Raw genomic sequence first — 25,398 nt, 5'->3', positions numbered from 1 at the left:
TGAAACCTGATGCTGAATAAGTTGTATTCTTGATCAAAGTGGCCAATATTTTCCTGCCAGAAAGCTGCTGGGGCTTTTGAATCATGTGATGATAACCATGTTCCAGAAAGACCTCAATAAGTAGATGAGGTCAATGCAAAATCTAAATTTGGTTCACTTTCATTTAAATTAAAATCAAACCAAATCAATTGAATGTAATTGGTAAGATTGACTTTCAACATTAATCCCTTCTACTTTACTGAAAACCTACAGTTCAGCAACAGCAAACTTTGGAAGGTCTCTGGAGGAAACATGAAAGGTTCTTGTGGAACTCAGGTTGTAAACTTCTGGTCTAGCCCTCGATACATTATTTTGTCCAATCGTTCCTGGATACTCCAATATCCATTCCTTGAGAATCACTGCGTTCCTAAGCTGTCGTCCTTTGTTAGTCCACAGATTTCCCTGCTCATGAAGATCTCATGAACTTGGGGGCTTTTGGCATTTGCTCAGGGTGCTGGGCTGCACTGAGCAGGCCAGCAGATTTTTGGAATAGCTCTAAATTTGTTCCGGATCTGGGACAGGAAAACAGTAACTTTCCCTCTGAATGGAAAAGAACGACAGCTGGACTGGTTGAGGAATTTGGGTCAGCTGTGAAACCCAAAGATTTCACACTCTCTTCAGCATTTCTTTGGCAAAGCCCCAGGCCACATGTTGTACAGTTGGGGAGCATATTGTGAACAGCAGGCTAGCAAAAGGTCCTCCTTGGAGCCAAATGATGCATTACTTTAAAAAGGTAGTTGGGTGCTGGGCATGTTCTCTGATACTGGAGCAGGCATGGTCACTAAACAGCCTGCTGGTCGTAAGGGTTGAAGCTCATCCTGCTTAAACTCACTGCATTGTAGGAAGCCAGTGATGGGATTCAAATTTTTTACTACCGGTTCTGTAGGCATGGCTTGGTGGGTGTGGCAGGGGAACGATACTGTAAATTCCCCATTCCCTCCCAACTCCTTGGCGAAGATTAGTGCAATATCCCATTCCCTCCCCATCCCACTAACCTGCTTTCTAGTTCCCTTTTCCTGCGTAGGGCAACAAAAGAAGTCCCAGCCGATCAGCTGGGACTTGGGAGGCAGGAATAGATGGGGACAGGGCCAGTCAGAGGTGGGATTTGCTGGTTCTCTGAACTACTTGAAATTTCTGCTAACGGTTCTCCAGAACTGGTCTGAACCTGCTGAATACCACCTCTGGTAGGAGCACAAGTAGTTTCTTCCTTAAAACATTTTAGGTGAATAAGTCTCCCATAAATTTCACACCGCAATTCAATCACACAACTGAAAAATGGAGGGCAAACAATTCATTCCTGCCCCTTTTGTGACCTCATAATGCCCTGTCCTTAGCCGGGGCATTCTTGGAAATCAAGTTAAAACTTGAGAGAATACCAAATTTATCAGCTTGCTTGCTTTTACAGACAGTTGGGCATGGAGCTTGATGGATACCAAGGGAGAAATCTGTGGATTTCTTAGATCAGGGGTCTCCAATCTTGGCAACTTTAAGACTTGTGGACTTCAACTCCCTGGCTGAGGAACTCTGGGAGTTGAAGTCCACAAGTCTTAAAGTTGCCAAGGTTGGAGACCCCTGCCTTAGATCAATCCAATTCTAGAGGAACCAACATTTTGGGCTCCAGACATACTCCATTTGGAGGACAAACGTGTAGTCCAGACATTGGGCTTTCACATCCCTCTCTTTGCCACAATTTCCTTCAAAAAGTCTCCATTTTTTTCTCTGCCCCAATCATCTGGCACTTTTTATGCTCAATCTGATCTACAGAACTTCAGATATGCCCACCAGCAAGGATGCTATTTAAAAAAACTAGAAAGAAAAGCCTTCTGTCATCTCATAGAATTCCAGATTTGAATGGAGATATGTAGGCCATCCAACCCTAATGCTGTTCTGCGTAGTAGGAATTTAATTACGTTTAATTCCTGAAGAGATGGTTGTTGAGCTCATTACATCTCTAGTACTTGCTCTACTAACAAGATACTTCCACTGTTAGGAAGTGTTTCCACAACATTTATTTTCCTTACTTCTTTTCATGATGCATTAGACCAGGGGCAAAGGTGGGCTGCACTTACGTTAACAACCAGTTCACTGGTTGTGAGTGCGTGCATTACATCCCTCTTTGGGGTTGTAACGCAAACATGCAGCTAATCTACTCAGGCAGGTACGGTGAGTACAGCTGGTGTGGTGCGGAACTCAGTTGGGCAGTGTGGGTGAGGGGAAAAAGCCAGAAAGTTAGTTATATATGGAAAGGATACTGCAGGGGTGGGTGGGTAGGCCCAGCCAGTGATCATAACTACTGGTTCACCCAAACCAGTCTGAACAGGCAGCAGCCAACCACTGACCAGTGGTGTCAAACTCAAGGCCTGGGACCTGAATCTGGCCCGTGGGGTGCTTAGATCTGGCCCACGAGGCTGCCCTGGAAACGGCAAAGGACTGGCCGGTGGTGCCTCTGCCAGCAAAAATGGAACTCAGGAGAGTTGCGCACGGCCCTCCCAGACTCCATTTTTGGCTGCGACAGCCTCCAGCAGCTTTTTCCCAGCCAAAATAGAGTTCCATTTTTGCTAGCAGAGGGCTGTCATGGTTGAAAATAGTGTCAACTCATATGGTCTCTTTAGAGTTGCCAGCAGAAAAGGAGTGGGGAGCAGTGGGCAGCTTGCATTCCATAAATGTTTTCAAAGGTAGTTTCTAGGTGACTGAAGTTTCTGCTGCACAAAATTCTAACTGGAGAACGTGATTAATGACTCTTGGCTATGGATGTGTCCCATTGGAGAATATGGATTATGATACACCCAGGGGGTGGAGGAAAACCAGGGTCAAGGGTGACAGTGAATTATGTGTTTCAGAGTCAGCTAGCTCTTGCTAAGATCTATTAGGAGTAAACATGCCGCGGAAATTTGGTTACACCCAGGCAGCACCGGTATGTTTACCCCTAATAGATCTTCTTTAAGTTTTGAAAGTTCAGCTAGAGACTCATGATTTAAATGGGGGTGACTGCCAGAGCCCTGACAAGTGGGTCCTGGGGGGGGGGGCATGTGGCCCATCTGAGATCCATTTTTGCTGGCAGAGGGCTGCAGGAGGGCATTGCCGAAAATGGAGCTCAGGAGCTCGTTTTTGCTGGCTGAGAACTTGAGCCACCACAGGTGCCCCTGACATGAGGGACATCAAGTCCCCCCAAGGTCAAACACAACCCTGATGCGCCCCTCAATGCAATCAAGTTTGACACCCCTGCATTAGACTGTGCATTAGACAGTGCAACCTCGATTCCATTTCAGAGGATGATGAACTATCTGCAGTTATTCTACAGCCAAAGAAGTGCCGTGAAGATTTCTTAAGTCTCAGAGCCTGTCTGAGTGGGAGTCATTTAAGTGCCAAGGCTTGGAGCAAGTATTTGTACATCTGCATTAGTACACAAACCCACACAGCATGCACACACAGAGACACTTGCAAATATATACAGCTCCCCAGACTTGGCCAGGAAGTGATGGTTCTGCCTTAAAATGACAAAGTGGAATTTTTTTTCCAGTGGTTTTTCCACATTGCCTGGACAGATGAGGTTTCTAAAAAAAAAAAAGTGAGGAAGATACCTTCCGCTGTAAGCGGGAGAAATCAAGGTTCCTGGAAGAGGGTCTTTTTTTTTGTCTCCTCAGCAACATTGAATAAGAATTTAGCAGAGTGTCTCTGGAGATTTTTTCCCTCTCCTTTTCTTTTTCATACACAAGGAAAGAAAAATGCAATTGTGTCTCACCTTCTTGAGACACAGTTTCCCATCTGTTCTTTCAAAACGGGTCTAAACTCAGAGCTGTTGGAAACAAGGGAAGGAGGTTGATTCCCACAATGGAGGAAAGAGTTGAGAAGATGGTGGAACTGCCAGAGCTAGCTGACCACACTAATTAGGGACAAGAATGTAGAACAGAACATAGGAGTTGGATGCACAAGAACGTTTATGCACGAGAACATTTATGCATGAGAATGTTTATGCACAAGAACTTTTATGCACAAGAACGTTTATGCACAAGAACGTTTATGCATGAGAACGTTTATGCACAAGAATGTTTATGCGCAAGAACGTTTATGCACGAGAACGTTTATGCACAAGAACTTTTATGCACAAGAACATTTATGCACAAGAACATTTATGTACAAGAACTTTTATGCACAAGAACATTTATGCACAAGAACATTTATGTACAAGAACGTTTATGCACAAGAACATTTATGCACAAGAACATTTATGTACAAGAAGGTTTATGCACAAGAACGTTTATGCACAAGAACATTTATGCACAAGAACTTTTATGCACAAGAACATTTATGGCCAAGAACATTTATGTACAAGAACATTTATGCACAAGAACGTTTATGCACAAGAACATTTATGCACGAGAACGTTTATGCACAAGAACTTTTATGCACAAGAACATTTATGCACGAGAACGTTTATGCACAAGAACTTTTATGCACAAGAACATTTATGTACAAGAACTTTTATGCACAAGAATGTTTATGCATGAGAACTTTTATGCACAAGAACATTCATGCACGAGAACTTTTATACACAAGAACGTTTATGCACGAGAACTTTTATGCACGAGAACATTTATACACGAGAACTTTTATGCAAAAGAACTTTTATGCACAAGAACTTTTATGCACAAGAATATTTTTGCACAAGAACGTTTATGCACAAGAACGTTTATGCACAAGAATTTTTATGCAAAAGAACTTTTATGCACAAGAACTTGGATTCAGTGGTCAAGAAAACAGAATAACAGAGTTGGAAGGGAATTTGGAGGTCTTCTAGTCCAAACCCCAGCTCAAGCAGGAGACCATATACCATTCTAGACAAGCGGCTGTCCAGTTTCTTCTTCTTAAAAGCCTCCAGTGATGGAACACCACAACTTCTGAAGGCAAGCTCTTCCACTGGTTGATTGTTCTCACTGTCAGGAAATTCCTCCTTAGTTCTGAGTTGCTTCTCTCCTTGATTAGTTTCCACCCGTTGCTTCTTGTCCTGCCCTCAGGTGTTTGTGGCAGCCCCTCAAATATTGGAATACTGCTAATATCACCCCTAGTTTTTCTTTTATCCAGACTAGCCATACCCAGTTTCTAATAATTCTTATTGCTTTTCTCTGCACTCTTTCCAGAGTCTCAACATCTTTTTTATATTGTGGTGACCAAAACTGGATGCAGTATTACAAGTGTTGTCTTACCAGGATTTTGTAAAGTAATAAGAACATTTCATGCAATCTTGATTCTATCCCACTGTTAATGCAGCCTAGGATTGCATTGGCTTTTTTGGCAGCTGCAGTAGACTGTTGGCTCACAGTTAAGGAGTTGTAAATTGTTTTGTGGTTATTTGGAAGTCGCTTCTGGAGTTTCTGTATAAAAGAGGAAGAGAGAACGTAAATTTTAACCTTGGGTTTTGACAATTAAGTGGGTTACTGCTATAAAAATGGCTAATAGTTACCATTTGGTGTAAGTAAAAAAGTTGATACTATAACTTTACTAGGTACCATGCTGCACCAGAAAAAAAAACATTTTTTTCCTATTGTCTTTATTTCTATTTCTATTTTATGTTAAGAAAAAAAACCTTCTAATAAAATATATATTTAAAAAAGAGAAACACTGGAAGGAGCAGTGATGGGATTCAAATTTTTTTTTACTACCGGTTCAGTGGGTGTGGCTTAGTGGGCATGACTTGGTGGGCGTGGCAGGGGAAGGTTACTGCAAAATCCCATTCCCTCCCCACCCACTAACCTGCTTTCCAGCTCTGTTCTCCTGTGCAGAGCAATAAAAGAAGACCCAGCTGATCAGCTGGGACTCAATGGGAGGCGGGGAATAGATGGGGGCGGGGCCAGTCAGAAGTGGGATTTGCTGGTTCTCCAAACTACTCAAAATTTCGCTACCGGTTCTCCAGAACTGGTCAGAACCTGCTGAATACCACCTCTGGGAAGGACCCATATCTGAAAGGCGAAGAAGAGCTGATATCTAAGCACCCAGAAAGCAAGAGGGTCAGACAAGCCTGTTTTGCTCCTTGGATCAAAGGACAAAGGCTCTCCCTACACCCACTTTTGTGAAGGTGCTGTTAGCTTCTAAGACTCAATTAAAGGGCAGGCAGGTTGGTGTATTCAATAACACGCAGTAAGTGATTTTGCAGGTCTGTTGTGTCTGGTTTGCTGAATTTGAAATTCTGTCAGGGAAACGTGCATCGGAATATGTCAACAAAAAGAGTTGATGACAAACTCAACGTGTTATTTGTCTGAGAGAAAAATCCCAGACTACGATAAGTCATGTACCCCCACATTTCCTCTAGCCATAATAGACAATGTTTAGTTTTGATTTGAGTGAAGCCATTCATTGTGGTTTGAAAACTATGATTAATGGCTTAGGGCGAGGGACCAGCCTGGCTTGTGCACACTCTAAACCAGTGATCCCCAACCTTTTTTACGCCGCGGCCCGGTACCGGCATCAGCTGGGCGCCGCAGCCTGGTACCGGCATCAGCTGGGCACCGCCATCTTTTTTTGATGAAAAAGTGCTTCCGGTGACCTCACCGGAAGCACTTTTTCATCAAAAAGATGGTGGTGTAGCGCTCTCGGTGAGCTTTCTGGGTAGAAATGGCTTTCTACCCGGAAAAGCTCACCGAGCGCGTGCCGCTATCTTTTTGATGAAAACATGCTTCCGGTGAGCTTTCTACCGGAAAAGCTCACCGGAAGCACTTTTTCATCAAAAAAAGATGGCGGCGCCCAGCAAGCCAGCGGCCCGGTAGGACTTGTTCTGCGGACCGGTGGTTGGGGACCCCTGCTCTAAACCATTGGATTCTGGGAGTGGAACAGTGGTGGGATTCAAAATTTTTTACTACTGGTTCTGTGGGCATGGCTTGGTGGGCATGGCGTGGCTTGGTGGGCGAGGCTTGGTGGCTGTGGCAGGGGAAGGATACTCCAAAATCCCCATTCTCTCCCCACTCCTGGGGGAAGGTTACTGTTAAAAATCTCCATTCCCTCCCCACCCTGCTAACCTGCTTTTTAGCTCTGTTCTCCAAAATCCCCATGCCAGGCTCTACTAACTAATGAATTCTAGCAACTCCTAGAGTCACCCAAACATTGTGTGACCACAAGAGTAATGAGGACAGGTTTTACAACATTTTAACAATGGGTGAGAGTTAAAGATCTCAGGTGGGGTGACCAATGTCTTATCAGATGATGGGACATCCAACTGAGATCTTCCATTACATTTTCCTAGTGCTTCTTACCAGTGGTGGGGTTCAAATTTTTTTACTACTGGTTCTGTGGGTGTGGCTTGGTGGGTGTGGCTTGGTGGGTTGGCTTAGTGGGCATGACAGGGGAAGGGTACTGCAAAATCCACGTTCCCTCCCCACCCCACTAACCTGCTTTCCAGCTCCGTTCTCCTGTGCAGGGCAACCAAAAAAGACCCAGCCAATCATCTGGGACTCGGGAGGCAGAGAATAGATTGGGCTGGGCCAGTCAGAGGGGGCATTTGCTGATTCTCCAAACTACTCAAAATTTCCACTAACAGTTCTCCAGAACTGGTCAGAACCGGCTGAATACCACCTCTGGAGTGGAAGTGCACACATGTCTAAAATGCCATGGTTGAGATGTGCTGTTCTAAACAGGCTGTAACCAACATCTACAGATCAACTGTCCCCAACTTAGATGGTCTCCATATTCTGTGGCTTCCCAGAATTTCTCAGCCAACACGACCGAGAATACAAGTGGTCCTCAACTTATGACCACAATTGAGCCCACAATTTCTGGTGTTAAGTGAGATGTTAGTGATCCCATAACCTCAAGACACTGCAACTGTCATAAATAGGAGTCAACTGCCAAGTGTCCAAATTTTTATCACATGACTATGGGGATACGACAACGGTCGTAAGTGTGAAAAATGGTCATAAGTCACTTTTTTCAGTGCCGTTGTAAATTCAAATTGTAATGGATATTAAAGCTATATGGAGAGTTTCCAGATTGGGTGAGGTCAGCACATAGATGCCGATATAGAGTTATCTTAATAGAAATTTGGCTAGATCAGTTGACCAAAAATGTAGGATTTTGCAAGTTCTGGCCAATATATTTCTCAAGGGGTTGAGAGGAAGAAGCTGGGAGACTTGGCTTGAATGACTTCAGTTTTTCCTTCCCTCCCCCTTTTATTCTGTTAGTCTGCCTACATAAAAATAGGTTACGTCTGGAAAGCACTTTAATTGGTTCCACCCAAACTATTTGGGCAAGCATCCTTGGGGGAGGGCGGGGAAATGACTCTGTGCATGCAGATGTGCTACCACGGACCCGTTTCATGGAATAGCCACATCTCAGCATCAATGAATGTGGGGTCAAGATTGGAGCCAATAGCAACAGCACTTAGACTTATATACCTCTTTCCAGCCCTCTCTAAGTAGTTTACAGAGTTAGCCTATTGCCTCCAACAATCTGGGTCCTCATTTTACCCACCTTGGAAAGGTGGAAGGCTGAGTCAACCTTGAATCAGTCAGGATTGAATTGCTGGCAGTGGGTAGAGGGAAGGAAGGAAAGGAGCAAGGAAGGAAGGGAGGGAGGGAGGACAATAGTAATAGGACTTAGACAGTAGCGCTTCACAGTGCTTTCCAGCCCTCTCTAAGTGGTTTACAGAGTCAGCCTCTTGCCCCCAACAATGTGGGTCCTCGTTTGACCCACCTCAGAAGGATGGAAGGCTGAGTCAACCTTGAGCCTGGTGAGATTCGAACTGACAAATTGCAGACAGAAGGAACCTGCAGTACTGCACTCTACCCACTGTGCTACCATGGCTCATAGTCGTTAGAGTGGACCAATAGTGGTCTTCTGATTTCCAAGGCCAGGCTGTGGGCAAAAAAAACAGGGTCTATGAGACACAGATGAACCAAAACTCCTGTCCAATGATTTGCTGAGATTTGCTTTGGTTTCTAGGTGGAGAAGACCAAGCATGTTCTTCACACGTGATTGGGGTTGCAGGATTCTTTGTTTAACAGGATATCTGGACCCATACATCTTTTGTTGTTGTTGTTGTTGTTGTTGTTGTTGTTGTTGTTGCTGCTGCTTTGCTTTGCTTTGCTTTATTTTGGACTCCATCCTGATCTGCTTGGATACCTCATTCAGGTGTGGGCAATTGACATCAGTATTTGTTCCCAAAGCAGTTGTTGCTTCTTTGACACACAGGACCACACAATTGACAGTAGCTGAGAATACTTTACATTTGCGAGAAAGAAAGAGCAATAGCAATAGCACTTAGGCTTATATACAACTTCACTGTGCACTCTCTAAGTGGTTTACAGAGTCAGCATAATTTCCCCCAACAATCTGGATCCTCATTTGACCCACCTCGGAAGGATGGAAGGCTGAGTCAACCTTGAGGTGGTCAGGATCGAACTCCTGACAGTGGGCAGAGTTAGCCTGCAATACCGCCTTCTAACCACCGCGCCACCATGGCTCATGCTCCCCTTTTACTTCCATTTTAAAGAAATTGGCTGCGATTGTATAGAGAAACAAAATTTACAATTACTAGTTTATTTATTTATTTACTTGGAAAATTTATATTGCTGCCTACTGGCTCACGGCGACTTGAGGCAATTTACAGGAAATAAAAACACAATATAAAATAATAATAATGTATTTATTTATTTATTGCCAGGAAGCAGGGATATGATCAGATTTGGTCTCCCCTCCCAGCCAGACCAAAAATGGAGGCTGTGCCTTTCATTAATTTTCCTACTGAATGACTGTTTCAAATCCATTTCACTACTTAATTTACCAGACCAATCTAATCAATTTTATCAGGGCTTCTATTCAGTTTCATAAAGTCCATAGAAATCTCTCCCGATTCTGTAAATAATGTGCATTTTGCCTAGCTGAACCTTGCAAATTACGCTGATAGCACCATAACACTGAATTGCAGTAGGCCCCTGCCTGAAGACATCCATGGAATGAAAGGAAGAAAAAGAAGAATTGTAAAAATAAAATAGTGTCTGGACCACACGTTGTGCATGCATGATGAATTTCAAGAAGACAGACAGATGTCATCTAATATCAGTGTAACTCTGCCTTTAGCTGACATTGTCATCTCAAGAAGGCATCGGAAGAAAGCAGAGGGTTCAAATGAATGTCAGATCAAGTTATAAGAAAATGCACTTCTTGTACAATGACTTTCTTTTACGTTGGATGTCTTATTCAAAAAATAGAGTAGCTTTTTCACAGATAATAAATGTACCATGCTGTAAGATTGTTCTAAAATCATACCATGAGATAACTTATCTATATAATATGTAGATGTATATACACAAAATGTGTGTGTGTGTGTGTGTGTTTATATCTTTAGGCAAAGATATAAAAATAGAGATGGACCTCAGATGCCAAATAAGAATTATAACAAGTAATAATAATAAACTGTGTTAATACTACAAACACCTTGGTGTATGTAATATACAATAACATGAACTAAAGTAATCATACTATTCACATGTATTCCATAAATTTAATTTTGTAATGTGAAAATACCTTCGATTTTACAAATGTCATGAAGAAAATCCAGTTTTCTGGGTGTCTAGCTTTTCATTCTTCTTTGACTGAGTTCAGTCCTTAATCCCAATCTATACTAATCTATAGCTTGCTTTAAACTCTGGCTGTGGAATTTCAATGGCAGCCAAGCATTTTGAGAAAAGTAAAAAACAGAATATATCAAAGCAATAACCATTAGCCCTGCCATGAGTAAAACTAAGGAGAAACGTCTCTTGTGATTCAAGCTTGTTCAATAACTTTGTAGAAGCATCCTTGTAGTTTCCTTGGCAACTACTGTATGTGGAAGTAGTCGGCCTTCTGCTGAGTTGTGTTTTCAGCTTGCCTGTCAATTCTATAGCCTTGGGATTTCCTGTTTCCCGTCTTAAGTATAAACCTAGTTCAACCCTACTTAGTTCCTTTCAGTTCAGCAAAGTAGCTACGCTGGCCAAACCAAAGCAGGAAAATCAGAAAAAGAAATTCCAGCCAAATCCTTTGCTGGTTGACTGGAAAAAAAAAAAAAAACTTTGCAGAACTTTGCTTTTCTCTGAGGTTTATGGACGGCTGGCCTTTCTGAACAGATGTGATTAACAGAAAAGCAAGTGGGTGGGAAGAATAATTGGAAGTGGTCCTGGGACATATTTCTACTGCAGATTTTCAGTCCAGAAAATGTCCTCTAGTTTTCCATCACAGATGCAGTTGGTCAGAGGAGAGGAAGTCTAATACTCTTCTAGGTGAGCAAGAACCTAGAAACTTGGACCAAAACCAAGAAACTTGGCCAAAACCTTGCTACCCTCAGTCTCTACCAGCCTACCACTTGCTCTCACGGATAAAGTAAATAGCAATTTTAACTTCCGCTGAATTTTAATCAATCCTTCCAAACATTTTTTTTAAAAAACCATGGGACAATGAATCATTGCTGCAAAGGGAAGAAGGAAGATGGTTTTCTTACCAGTCAAGGAAATCATAAATCATAATCAGGCTAGGTTTTGATGTGAAGTGAAAGACAAATGCTGGTATTGAACGAATGGCTTGCTGCGCTGAATGGCAAATGTACACCCAGTGGCTCTGAGACATCCATTCATCAATAAAATCATCAGATTTTGGCACATGTACCCACCAGGATTGCCTTGGAATTAAAGTTTAAGAAAAGCTGCCACTCGCGATGCACCAAACCAGTAGGAAACTAGAATGTAGTAAATGTGTTTATGTATGTACAAGCAGGATGGTAGCATGATATTTTTATTTATTTATTTATTTGTCAATTGCTTACAAGATAATAGGTATAAGTAAAAACATAGTTATGAGTACATGGATACAGATAAGAAAAATAAAAACAATATAAAAGAAACAATAGGACAGGGACGGTAGGCACGCTGGTGTGCTTATGCACGCCCCTACAGACCTCTTATGCACACCCTCTACAGACCTCTTATGCACGCCCCCTACAGACCTCTTATGCACACCCCCTACAGACCTCTTATGCACGCCCCCTACAGACCTCTTATGCACACCCTCTACAGACCTCTTAGGAAAGGGGTGAGGTCAGTAGTAGACAGTCCAAGGTTAAAGTTTTTGGGGCTTGGGGGAAAAAAAACACAGAGTCAGGTAGAGTATTCTAGACATTGACCGCTCTGTTGCTGAAGTTGTATTTCCTGCAATCAAGTTTGGTGCAATTAACCTTGAGTTTGTATCCATTGTTTGCTCTTGTATTGTTATGGTTGAAGCTGAAGTATTCATTGACTGGTAGGACATTGCAATGTATGATTTTATATACTATACATAGATCGGACCGAAAGCGGCATAGTTCTAGAGTTTTCTAGATCTAGAATTTTGAGTCTGGTGGCATAAGGTATTCGGCAACAAGCAGAGGAGTGGAGAACTCTTCTTGAGAAATGTTTCTGGACTTTCTCAACTGTGTAAATATCAGATACGTAATGTGGGTTCCAAACTGATGAGCTGTATTCGAGTATTGGTCTAGCAAATGTTTTGTATGCTCTAGTTAGTAGTGTAATATTACCAAAGAAAAAGCTACACAGGATTAGGTTAACAACTCTTAACGCCTTTTTGGCTATGTAGTTACAGTAGGCTCCAGCACTTAGGTCATTTGAGATGAGTACTCCAAGATCCTTGACAGAGTTTGGATCATCAACAAGGTCTTGACTATTCAGCCTGTATTTTATTTTCTGATTTATTTTTTTTGCCAATATGTAGGACAGAGCGTTTATTTGTTAAGATTTGAAGTTGCCATTTGTTTGACCATTCCTATACATAGTCGAGGTCTTATTGAAGGGTAGCAGTATTGTCTGTGGTATTGAACAGCTTTACATCATCAACAAAAAGAACACAGTTGCTCTTAATATGATCACAGAGGTCATTTATGTAGAGTATGAAAAGAGTTGGTCCTAGAACACTGCCTCGGGGGACACACCACTGTTGATAGGTACATAATTTGATAGAACGCTCCCAATGTTGACCATTTGTTGTCTGTTTGATAGGAATGCTTCTATCCAGTTATGCAGGTGTCCTGAGATACTGTAAGATTTTAGTTTTAGGAGTAGTTTGTCGTGTACCACTGAATCAAAGGCATGTTGACATCGTATGGTTTAATAGGCATGAATCCAGCTGGGTGATCTTGAGCTACCCTAGGAAGCCATAGGAAATCATTTCCAAAATCTTGCCAAGACAATTGCAGGGACAAATCCAGGCAGTGCCCAGGAGTCAAAACTGACTTGAAGGTACAAAAAAAGGAGGAGGAGGAGGAGGAGGAGGAGGAGGAGGAGGAGGAGAAGCAGAAGCAGAAGCAGAAGCAGAAGCAGAAGCAGAAGCAGAAGAAGAAGAAGAAGAAGAAGAAGAAGAAGAAGAAGAAGAAGAAGAAGAAGAAGAAGAAGAAGAAGAGGAGGAGGAGGAGGAGGAGGAGGAGGAGGAGGAAGGAGGAGGAGAAGGAGAAGGAGAAGGAGAAGAAAATAACAATAACAATACAGTAAAATTTTGCTTTGGATGAGACAGTATTCTTTTGTAATGGAATGTGTGGATGGCCTTGGGGAAAAGAGATGCTAGCTAGGGAATGATCAGACTCAGACAAGAGGGAGAGGGGCCCACAGTAGTTCAACACTCAGAGAAAGAAACTTTAAAAGGACCTGCCCTAATTGATCAGACAATTAATAGTGATGGCAGGAAATCTGTACTTTCAAACTTGCAAGAATCTGTAAATGTCGCCTTATAGTAACAGTAAATTTAGCTCACCTAGTTGTGTTTCTTGTTTGGTGTATCCAAGAGGTCTGACATCAATCTTGCAGACCTAAAATGTGTCTTGCCCAAGAAAGGAATGAGCAGGCCTAATCTGCCAATAATGTTGACTGTTTCATCGTTTCGAGCACAGACCTGTTGCATTCAAAATCATTTCCGGCAAAAGTCTTACCTTGCACGACTTCCCAACCTGTTCCCATCTGCTTGCAATGAGAGAGGATTTGCTTTAGCAATTTTTTTTTTTTAAAGGAAAAAAGGAATAGTCCAGTAAAAGTCTCAGAGCTGGAGGGTCACACTGTTGCTTTTAATTAATGACAAAGTGGCCAAGGAAAGTCATGTCCTGTGTACGTGTGAGTGTGGGTGGGTGGGTTTAGTACATAATCATCCTTCCAGCAGTCTGCCACCTCCGTGGTTTCCACTCTTTCATTCAATTCCAAGGGGAAAAAATGAGAACAGAATTCCTTGCATGGAACGTTTTCAGAGGAAAAAGTGTGAGCAGGCAAGGGAGACGTCCAAGTGATGGAAAGATGTGCAACACAAGAGAACCGCAGCAGACCCAACATCCCCCTGCAGTCACCAACAGCCAAGCGATCTCAAAAACCACCAAGAGAAATTTGAACATCAGTGGCAGGTTCCACTGAAAGAGGGAGCAAAGCAGCAAACGCTGGTCAGCAAAGGCAGCACCTGAGATGCTGCAGGGTATGTTTCAGAACAACATGACTTCATCTTGCTGTTTTACTCTAATGTCTGGATCTAGGGCCAGAAGGATCTCCTTTGCAGATTATTTTTAGATCTCCCTTCAAAGCTAGAATTAAAAGCGTGCCATATTTTTGAAAGAAGACAGCTCCAAAAATATGGAACGACTAATGGAAAGGCTCTGGTTTTAATATCCAACATTTTCAGTATTCATGAAGGCTTCCAAAGACACCCCAAAGGATCATGTAAGTCCATAAGAGTGTTATCAGTCCACAGTGGTCCAATTCAAGTCGTATCATTAGCATCAGTTAGGTGTTTCCTTTTGTCCCCCGCTCCCTTGTAGGTATCCTTACATGGATAATCTTTCAGGGATCCAACAGAGGAAAAGATGAGATTAGAAATGAATGGATTACAGCCATTTGTCCAGAATAGTACAGGTAGTCTTCAACGTACAACCTGTCAACCCGGAAGCTGGCTTGACTGAGGCCATTTTGAGGCTTCAGTGCTGACACACTGGAGCTGAGGGATAGGGATGGGGGAATAGAGATAGTTGGGGTAATCTAGTCAAAACATAATACTTTCTCTTGGGAACCAAGGACATTCCTGCAGGTGTTTAGAAGGAGGAGACTGCTGTTACCTAGCAACTGGATTGTATCCTGATTGGGCCATGTAACTGCTTGTTTTGTGAAAGTGACAAACTTTTACATTTAATTAGGTGAAAACTGCAGGAATATTCAGAGTCGTTTTCACTAGCCTGTGCCAATATGACATATCCAATAAACTTATTCTTTGGGGAACCTACCTGCCTCAGAGTTTTGCTTGGTATGGTTATGTTACTTGGAACCCTGACACAACCACTTGTTTAATGACCATTTGAAGTTACAATGGCACTAACAAAAGCGACTGATGAGCATTTTCTCATTTATGACCGTTGCAGCATCCCCATGGTTACGTGGTCAAAATTCAGACACTTGACAACTGGCTCATATTGTTGTGGCCTGCCAACGGCTAGCGGAGCTGGCAGCAGAGTCGGACAGTGAGGAGGTCGGGGAGGAAGATGGACCAGTCCTGGAGGCTGAGGAAGGCTTGGACGAGGGCTCTGCATCAGAGGCAGAGATGGAGCCAGGGCAGTCTGGCAGTTATCAGCTGCCTTCAGAGCTGGATAGCAGTGAGGTAGGGGAGCAGCTGGAGCCTGCTCCCAATGTGCGCATGCACAGAGCTGCTGAAAGAAAAGAGCAATTATGAACTAAGGGTCGATGTGGGAGTAAAGCCACAGGTGGACGGTAAAAGAGGAGCAAAAGGGGAGGCGGCTTTTGCGGGAAACAATTCATTTGTTCAGAAGTATGAAGATCTGTCTGTGCACCTCAGGGACTCTGTGCGGAGTCCTTCCTTGTCAGCACTGCGTTTGGAAATACTTACTTGGCAGCTCTCCAAGCTAGATAAGGTCTGTGTTCCTAATGACACCCTTGAAAGGCTGTTTGCCAGGCCTTTGGCTGAAAGTGAATGCAAGAAATTCACCTTCGTTTAATAAAAGGGGTTTTGCCGGGATAAAGAGTCTGCTTAGTGCTTTTTGGGGAAGCCCAGGTCAGAACACATATTTATGATGGTTGCAGCATCATGTGGTCCCCTTTTGCAACCTTCTGACAAGCAAAGCCAATGAGGAAACCAGATTCACTTAACCACCGTGTCACAACTTAATAGCTGCAATGATTTACTTAACAACTGTGGCAAGAAAGGTCATAAAATGGGGTGAAATTCAGTTAACAACTGTTTCACTTAGCAATAGAAATTTTGGACTCCATTGTGGTCATAAGTCGAGGACTACCTGTGTAGGGACTCCTGCTCAAGCAGGGGGTCAGACTAGAAGATCTCCAAGTTCCCTTCCAGATCTGTTGTTCTGTATTCTGTAGATTTCCTATTTTTTCCTTGCATGCTTCTTCCTATCCCCTTGCTTCTCTGGAGAAGCTAACAGGATGAATGTGGCTACAAGCTGTACCTTTGCTGTTTTGCATGTCTAATTTGGACTCGCCTTTTATTCTAACTGCTATTTAAAAAGCGCCTGGAGAACAGACTCTTGCTGTTTCTCAAACCAGAAGATGGATAGGGTGGCTGTATTATTTATTTATAAGAAACATATTACAGAAATATTGGAAGCCTCCAGAGGTTCCACACTGTGCATAGATGAGGAGCTGGTAGCAAAGCTAATGTAAGAGTTGTAAGAGCTAATGCATTTTTTTTCCCTTTATGTGTTTTACTTTTCATTTGTGTTTCCCCCCCACCCCACTCTAAGAAAATCAGTGAATCAATGCAGAAACCCTGATCGCTGAAAGAACACTTTGATATTCGACTGGAGCTTGTTTAGTTCAACCCTGCAAAGGCTAAAGAACCATCGCAAAATGTCAGGCCTAGGATAACTGAATAAAAGAATTGCAAGGGATCTTCAAGATCTTCTAGTCCAAATGGCTGTCCAGTCTTTCCTTTTTTTTCCTTTTTTTTATGTAAAAGTTTTTTTATTTTTTAACAACAAACATAAACAAACATAAACATAAAACAACAAATAAAACCTTCTTTCAATTGTACAGTGTGTCAGTGGGTACATGTTTCTTTTGCATAATATCTATAGTCTTTCCCTCTTACAGATATATTTATACTCAGATTATATTACTGAACTTTCCATGTCATGTTTTGCTATTATTACATCATCATTAGACTTTAATTGCAAACTCACATTATCCTTTTAGAGCAAATCTCAGTTTTTACTAGTTCTAGCTCATATTATAATTCATTCCATAATAAACATTTATAACATAGCATTACTATTGTATTATATTTACTATTGTATTACCTTTATATTACAATATATTTCATTTTCCTGTTTTTCTATCTAGCCATTAATAAAATAAATCCCATATCTTAAAATATTCTTTTTCTTCTTGCTCTCTAATTGCCAATGTTAATCTACTCATCTCTGCAAATTCCATTATTTTCTTTATCCTCCTCTATCAGAATTTTTTCATGTTTCCTGTTTTGAGCAAATACAATTCTAGCTGCAGTTAAAACATTAATAATCAAATATGTCAATTCTCTGTTGTATCCTTCAGGTAAGATACCCAATAAAAATATATCTGGTTTCAAGTCTATATGCTGTTTTGTCATTTTTTCCAGCCACGTCTGAATTTTAGTCCAGTATCTTTTGGCTTCCACACATGTCCAAGCTGTCCAGCCTTTTCGTGAAAGCCTCCAGAGAAACTGCATACCCACAGTTTCTGAAGGCCAGCCATTCCACTGATAAATTGTTCTCATCGTCAGGAAATGTCTCCTTAAGTCCTATGTTGATTTTCTCCTTGATTAATTTCCACCCATTGCTTCTTGTCCTTCCTTCAGATGCTTTGGAGAATAGCTTGACCTCCACCCCTGTTCTTTGTGGCAGCCCCTCAAATATCAGACACTGCTATCATGTCACCCTTAGTCCTTCTTTTTATTAACTAAACATACCCAATTCCTGCAATGATTCTTCCTATGATTCAGCCTCCATCCTTCTAATCTTCTTGGTTGCTCTTCTCTGCACTCATTCCAGAGTCTCAATGTCTTTTTTATAGCATAGTGACCACAATTGGATGCAGTATTCCAAGTGTGGTCTTCCTAAGGCTTTATAAAATGGTACTAATGATTATACTGTATATAAGTGGTATTAATTTCTCAGATCAACTTGACAGCCCTATTCAAAATCTATTACAAGTTCTATGCCTTCAAACAGAAGCATGAAAAGCAAAAAAATATATCTTACCAAGCATCATTTCCAGCAAAAACAATAGTATGATGGAGAACAATGCCAGTTAGATCCACCCCAACCAATAGCAGTTGGGAATCTCTGAACTTCTCCTTCAGTATCTTCTTCAGACTCACAACAGTGGAACTGTGAGGTATCCTTAAGACAATTCGTTTTCTATCCCAATATTTGGAGATGAGGGTCTTCATCAGATAGACCAGGGTTCTTCAAACTCGACAGCTTTAAGACTTGTGGACTTCAACTTCCGGAATTCCTCCTCCAGTCATAGCTCAGGAATTCTGGGAGTTGAAGTCCACAAGTCTAAAACTTGCCAAGTTTGAAGACCCTTGTTATAGATCCTAATCCACCATAATGGTTGGAGAAGGTAGAAAAGCATTTTTTGACTTCTCAGCCTAAAGCTGAAAAAAAATGGCTGGCCCAAAGTCACCAACCCAAATGGTAGATTTGCCTACACCAAGTTCATCACCCTAACTCAGAGGTCTCCAAACTTGGCAAGTTTAAGACTTGTGGACTTCAACTCCTAGAATTCCTCCTCCAGTCATGTTAGCTTGGGAATTCTGGGAGTTAAAGTCCACTTGCCAAGTTCAAAGACTTTAAGATAGACATTTGCTTAATAATGTCTTCTTTTTACTAATAGTGAAAGGCTTAAGGGGTTGTTTGTTCAGGGAGAATCTTGGAAGCAGAGGTGAACAATGCTGAACTGGGCACGGCCCATCTGGCTTTGGGTTTGGTTTTCATCATGGAGTTTACCACATCCATCCTGGGCTGCTGGAAATACATCTGGGAATAATCTCATCTGTCATGCCTCAAGGAGACAGATTACCAACATATGTAAGAGGATGACAAAAACCACATGAGACACAAAAGGAAAAGGATTCTGGAGGACTTCGTCCATTATCACAAGAGGTGGTTGAACCTGTTGCGAGACCAAAACACCTGGAATTATAGTGGAGGAGAAAGATCAACATCTTCCACTTTTAAATACATGTCATTATATTCAGGACTCTTAAAAAGTAGCCTAAACTTTGAATGTTCTGTAGAAGTTTGTGTTTGTTTGTTTTTTATTATAGAGAACCCAACCCTGTGATTTTCCCTCCTGGTTGAGTCTGGTTGAACAATTTACTATCTCGTCCACCTGTCATTTTGTCATAATTAAGGTTCTCTGCAGATGTGGTATTCAGCTGGTTCTGACCAGTTCTGGAGAACCAGTAATGGAAATTTTGAGTAGTTCGGAGAACCAGAAAATCCCACTTCTGACTGGCCCTGCCAACCCCATCTCTTCTCTGCCTCCCAAGTCCCAGCTGATTGGCTGGGTCTTCTTTGGTTGCCCTGCACAGGAGAACGGAACTGGAAAGCAGGTTAGTGGGGTGGGGAGGGAACGGGATTTTGCAGGAAACTTCCCCTGCTATGCCCACCAAGCCACGCCCACAGAACTGGTAGTAAAAAAAAATTGAATCCCACCACTGGTTCTCTGCTATCACCAGCCAGTATTTTTCCATGGATAAATGAATACATCTGGATGTCAGAAATGGCAACATATAGAAGCCAAACCAGTAGGAAAATATTTCAGCTCTACAACATTAAGTCAACCACATTCAGGCTGCAAAGCCTTGGACATCTAATAGATGACAGCAAGGAGCTAGAGTTTTCTGTATCACTTTGCTAATAGTTTTGTATTTTTGCAGAATGAATATAACTATAGCAGTATATTCATGTGCAATCTGAAGTTCCTGCATCAGACCAGGACTTATGAAAATACTTCTACTGTATCTATTTATAGATGAACACAGATGATGATTGAATGTCCAGCTACAGACACTAATTGCCATAATATAATTGGTTTACAAAAAGAAACTGTTCCCTCTCTGGATCTTTGTGGTCCAGGATAAAGAGACACAGAGCTCTTAATGGAGAGCTAAAATTAAAACATATGCCCTTATGAGGCTTTTTGGTAACGGGCTCCTGATTTTAAACCCCAATCTTTGGATGCATAAGCCAGGAGCTTCCTTAGAAATCGAAATTTCCAAAGAAATTGACCTCTGCAAACTGCTCTCTGTTTGTTTTTTTAAAAAAACTTTTCATAAGGGTTTTTTTCCCATTTCTAAGTGAAAAACATTGGTGCAAGTGGCAATAATAGGGGGTTTGTCCAAAAGTAAATAAGGAAGAAAAGTAATAAGTATAATATTCATACAAATAATTAGGATCCTGCAAAAACAACACAAGGATGAAACAAGGATTTCTATTTAAGTTAGAAAGCTATTTTTAGTACTGGCATTTTTTAAAGCAGAACCACTTTTCCATTGCAAAAACAAGCCCAACCTAAATAACAGTTAATAATTGATTAACCTACATTAATGTTAATGATGCAGAATTTGCTTGAGCCCAAAGCTGGGCTCACCTAACTGGAATTGCTTTTCTTGTTTCTCTTTCACATCTTATATCCTCTCATTGGATGTAAAAGCTAACTAGCCACCACCATCATCCCCGCAACAAAAGAAGACATTCACACATTGTTTATTTTATTATTGATATCCTGCCTTTATTGTTTTGATAAATAACTCAGGGCAATTAACAGCTAATAATTCCCAGACATTTGATTAACCACAATGTATTTGAATAAATCCTGAATTTGCACAACTTGTTAAGCCACAAACCTGTTTTGCAAGCCACAATGGCTGAATTCACACAATATGTCAAACTAAAAGCACACTAGTGCACTGTGTAATACATCCAAGGGGTCAAAAGTGGTAACGCACATGTTATCTTAGTCAGGAACGTATCCAAGAATGTTGGTTATTGGACAGATTAGGCACATAATGATTTAAAATCTATATCTAGTAGCATCTTTGGGGTTGATTCTTTGCCAACAGGTCAAAAGGCCCTTCTATCTCTACCTGTTTCTACTCTCTTTTTACTTTCCTTATAAGGCTACTGAAGGGAAGGAGGGAAGAAATATTGTAAAACCAACGTGATGGAGAGCCTAAAGTTGAAGTAATCAGAGATGGCCCTGAGTCCAAATACAATGATGGCTCGATGGCCCCAAAATGTTGTAGTTGTTTGCAAAAATGAGTCCAGCAAATGCATATTCATTCATACAATAAATGCCATTGCAAAAACCAATCCCAACCACAAAAAACTTCACTCAAGACCAGACTTATCCATACTGCAAAGAATCCACTCCCGTGAACTCCACAAGGAACTCAAAAGATGTCTAGACAATGGAGAGAAGGATCTCTACATTGACTACCGTGCTGATTGTATCAAAAGTAAGTCACACAACCCACAACTCCACATCCAACCCTACCTCATCCAACCCACCATCACTCAAAACTAGGCACACATGCCCCTAACTACCTCAATTCCAATTACAACTGGCCTTAAATGCAAGCTACTCAATGCAAGAAGCCTTGTGAATAAAATACCTGAATTTCTCCTCTTACTAAATATGGCTAAATTCAACATCATATTTGTCTGTGAAACATGGCTCAATGCATCTCTTCCTGACTCCATTACCACAGTAAGAGACTATCATGTTTACCGATCAGATCGTGAAATCCGTAGAGGAGGTGATGTTGCTATCTTCTATAAAAAGTCCTTACATCTAAAAAATATCCAAGTTACCCAAGGGCTTGCTTTCCTGAGACCATTATCTGTGAACTGTCCTTAAATATCACATTTTGATTCTTACTATGTTACAGAGCCCCTGATTATGACATTGAACATGTAAACAAGCTAAATTCACTACTAACATGGGCAACATCCTGCCCACACACTTTTATCTTTCTTGATGACTTCAATCTACCACACATTAACTGGACCCTAAACGAATGTAAAACTGAACCCAAACATGCAACCTTCTACAATGCTGTAACAAACCTGGGACTGGAACAACTGGTAACCAACAATACTAGACTTAACAACAGCCTTGATCTCATCTTCTGCAACAGTTTGAATTCAATTTACAGAATACAAATTAAAGAACCCTTTTCCAACAGTGACCACAGCATGATTGACTTTTGTCTCAACATACGTCCACACAAAAATCAACACAATGATGTGATCCCCAATTATAACGTCAAAATGGCAACTATGATCTTATAGACAACGATCTCTCATTCCTTGATTGGCAATTTCTATTCACTGGATGCAATACTGTTGAAGACCATTACAACATATTTTTACTTGAAGTCAAAAGAGTCATCAAACTATATGTACCAATAACAACTCCAAAAACCAGAAAAAAACAGATTACCCATAACAATAAGGAAGCTTCAATCCAAAAAGAGATCACTTTGGCAGAAAAACAAATCTGGCCACGTTGCCAACTTCAAAAGCCGATACAAAAATTTATGCCACCAGATAAAGACTGAATGCACCAATTATCACATTAAACAAGAGGAAAACCTTCTACGCACCAATTCCACCCACGCTTTCTACAATTTTGTAAACAACAAACTAAAAGACTCAAGGTCCATCCCACCCCTGAAAGGACCTAATGGTAAAGACTGCAATGATGACACTATTAAAGCCAACCTCTTTAAAACATTCTTTGGGTCAGTATTTGTAAACAGCAATGGATCATGCCCAGTATTTCCTAGTCAAACCACAGACAACTACAATGATCTAATACAGATCAATTTTATAGTAAACAATGTTGAAAAAGCACTACGCAATCTAAAACCATCTCTAGCTATTGGACCAGACGGAATATGTGCCTACTTCTTAAAAAAGCTACCCACTGCCATAGCTGAACCTCTAAGCATAATCTTCAAAAAATCTTTCAGGACCAGCTCCTTGCCAAAACTATGGTCACAAGCCACGATCATCCCCATCTTCAAAAAGGGAGACCCCAGCCTGGTCCGAAAATTACAGACCAATCTCTTTATGCTGCGTCACCTGTAAAGTCATGGAATCAATTATTAACCAATCCATTATCCTCCACTTAGAGACAAACAACCTACTCTCTAATAAACAATTTGGTTTCAGAAAAAAACTATCCTGCAATCTGCAACTCTTACACTGCAAAAACATATGGACTACACAACTCGATCAGGGCAAAGTAATAGATGCAATCTACATAGACTTCTGTAAAGCCTTTGATTCACTGGTACACAACAAACTACTCCTAAAACTAAAATCTTATGGTATCTCTGGACACCTGCATAACTGGGCAGAAGCATTCCTGTCAAACAGGCAACAAACGGTCAAAATTGGGAGTGTCCTATCAAATTCTGTACCTGTCAACAGTGGTGTCCCCCAAGGCAGTGTTTTAGGACCAATTCTCTTCATACTCTACACAAATGATCTCTGTGATCATATTAAGAGCAACTGTGTTCTTTTTGTTGACGATGTAAAGCTATTCAACACCACTGACAATACTGCTACCCTTCAAAAAGACCTCGACTATGTATCAGAATGGTCAAACAAATGGCAACTTCAAATCTCAACAAATAAACGCTCTGTCCTACATATTGGCAGAGTCACTATGTTTCAAGTCTGTGGTGCTAACAGAATTATCTGTGGAACATTTCTAAGATATGCTTAGGAAAGAGGTGAAGGCTCTGGTGGACTGGTGCAATAAAAGTAACCTAATTCTAAATGTTAATAAAGCAAATGAGGTAATTGTAGATTTTAGAAAGAACCGGCATGGTCATACTCCCCTCAGTATCAAGGTTGCTGTTAGGCATCCAGAAATTATGCATGGTAATCAGTCACTCCAAGACAATATTATCTCCAACTGATTTATTATGCACAGCTCTGGTACTTCTAAGGCATTTCCAAAAGTGAAAGTCATTTCTGTGCATTACACAAAATCCACCTTCTCTCCTCCCACTTCTACACTTCATTAATCACGAGAATCAATTAACTACAGCTGGAATATCTTAATGCGACATACGGAATACCCTTGAACTTTCCAACTCCTCCACCCCCCTTTTCACACTTGGCAGCTGAATCTCAGAGCTGACAGGTGCAGCTGTAGAGTAGTCAACATTATTAAGCATCTGGGGGTGCAGATAACTAACAATCTGAACTGGTCTCTCCACACATCATCCTTAGTGAAGTGTGCAAACCAGCACTTGCATTTCCTGCATCAGATGAGGAGAGCACACTTTTCTCCTTCTGTCCTGGCCACTTTTTACAGAAGCACAACTGAGAGAATTAACAAACTGCATCCCTGTTTGGTTTGGTAGTGGCAGCGCCTCAGATAGAAAGTCCCTACAGAGAGTGGTGAGGACAGCGGAGAAGATTATAGGAGGCTCGTTATTCAGGAAACTGCTTAGAAGCTCTATGTGCTTAGAACTCGAAGCATTGTTACAGACCCCACACACCCACTTCAGAGTCTGTTTCTGTTGCTCCTCTCTGGGAGGTGGTTTTGAAGAATTTCTAGCGGCTCTACCAGATTCTGTAATAGCTTTGTATCCTATGCCATCCGCCTAGTAAACTCACAAGATTCATTTTTCTTATCATGTATGTGTATATCTCTGGACTAAACTGTGTTGCTTTCTCTGTGTCTTTCTCCGTGTCACATAATATATGTGGGTATATGCATAAATTTGTATTTATTTATTTATGTGTTTATTTTGTCATGTTTATGTAGAGGTGGTGACCCTTTGAGAGCTGTATACGACAAAATTTCATTTTAATGTATGCCAATTAGTGTACATTCAAACTGACTATAAAGTTAGTCTAAGTCTATAAGAAGCCAGGACAAGGAGTGGGAAAATCAAGTCAGCAAATGATTAGTTTGCATTGAGACCAGTTGTGTTCAGGAAAGATTGAAATTGTGAGTGAATTATCTCATGTTCCTCATTGTACAATGCAAGAAAACTTTAGATCATCAAACAGGATGGGTTAAACACTCAACCATAAGTTTGAAAACAAAACAATTAACCCAGTTTATATATTATACCATACAAGCTTGCCCTAGAGGTAAGTAAATGGATTGTGTAGATCCAACCAGAAAAAGATAAAGATGTTGATCTTAAACAAAAAATGTTGGTAAAATTGACTAGACAATTAGGAGAACTCTCATGGGGACAACAGGAGAAAGGCAGAACTTTCCACCTGATCTTTCCACAAGGAATTTGCAAAGGAAAAAAGAATCTACTTCTTAA

The sequence above is a fragment of the Notechis scutatus genome, chromosome 7 (genome assembly GCF_049901735.1).
Source record: "Notechis scutatus isolate UNSWTSFEM ecotype Mainland chromosome 7, rNotScu1.2, whole genome shotgun sequence".
In the NCBI taxonomy this organism is placed as follows: Eukaryota; Metazoa; Chordata; class Lepidosauria; order Squamata; family Elapidae; genus Notechis; species Notechis scutatus.
The sequence above is the reverse complement of the archived record's forward strand: the minus strand, read 5'-3'. Positions refer to the sequence as shown.